The sequence below is a fragment of the Sturnira hondurensis genome, unplaced genomic scaffold, assembly GCF_014824575.4.
Source record: "Sturnira hondurensis isolate 20B ecotype Veracruz unplaced genomic scaffold, ASM1482457v3 Scaffold0024651, whole genome shotgun sequence".
In the NCBI taxonomy this organism is placed as follows: Eukaryota; Metazoa; Chordata; class Mammalia; order Chiroptera; family Phyllostomidae; genus Sturnira; species Sturnira hondurensis.
In genome coordinates this window covers 484,853-485,864 of record NW_028097282.1, presented here as the reverse complement: position 1 = coordinate 485,864, position 1,012 = coordinate 484,853, and the positions used below count along the sequence as shown (strand labels likewise).

The 1,012-nt window shown below is 35.6% G+C and overlaps 1 pseudogene; it reads left to right on the top strand.

The window, feature by feature from the left end:
* LOC118981767 (10 kDa heat shock protein, mitochondrial-like) lies at positions 1-548 on the top strand (annotated as a pseudogene).
* Positions 549-1,012: the final 464 nt, after the last annotated feature.

Sequence of the window (1,012 nt, the reverse complement as noted above, 5' to 3'; positions counted from 1 at the left end):
TTGCAGCCGCGGAGCAGAGCAGAGTACTAACTGCGGCGGCCAGAGTCATGGCAGGACAGGCATTTAGAAAGTTTCTGCCCCTCTGACCGTGTGCTGGTTGAAAGGTGTGCTGCAGAAACTGTGACAAAAGGAGGCATTATGCTTCCAGAAAAATCTCAAGGAAAAGTATTGTAAGCAATGGTAGTAGCTGTTGGATCTGGCTCCAAAGGAAAGGGTGGAGAGATTCCACCAGTTAGTGTGAAAGTTGGAGATAAAGTTCTTCTTCCAGAATATGGAGGAACCAAAGTAGTTCTAGATGACAAGGATTATTTATTTAGAGATGGTGACATTCTTGGAAAGTATGTAGACTGAAATGAGTCATGATTGAAATGGCATCATGTGACAAAGCCCATTCCTTTGAAGTACTGAAATCTTTCATCATGTAAATATGTTCCATGTGTCTTTTATAACAAATGAATGGTATCCAAAGTAATGACATCCAGTGTCTTTTAAAATTTAGTTTCACTGTATTGATATGAACATTTCCAAATAAAAATATATAAATGGTCGAAAAAGTCCAGTAAAGAGACATAACCAAATTTTTCTTTAAGTTGAGTGTCAGATTGTAGCTCTATACATTCCATTTGAAAATTGTCGGGTAACATATTTATGTGGACTGAAAATGAAATTGCAAATATAGCAAAGTATTGATTATTTTCCTGGAAATTTTGAAATTTGAAATTTTGAAATTCTTGAATCAAATCGAAGACCAAGGCTGCATATTTTTCACTGTTGACAGGACTGTGTTGAGCCAACACGTCAAAACCCATAAAATTGTTTGCCTTAATTTGAGTTAATTAGATTTAGTTAATCAGTTTCATTTGGAACACTATTATGGTTTGAAACATGGTATTGATAAGTTGGTTTTCACCTTGAGCACACATTTAACTCATTTAAATCAGCAGTTAAATCCACTAAAAATGCTTAATCTGTAAGCCAGCTTTCATCATCAAGTTCCAGCACAAATTTGTTT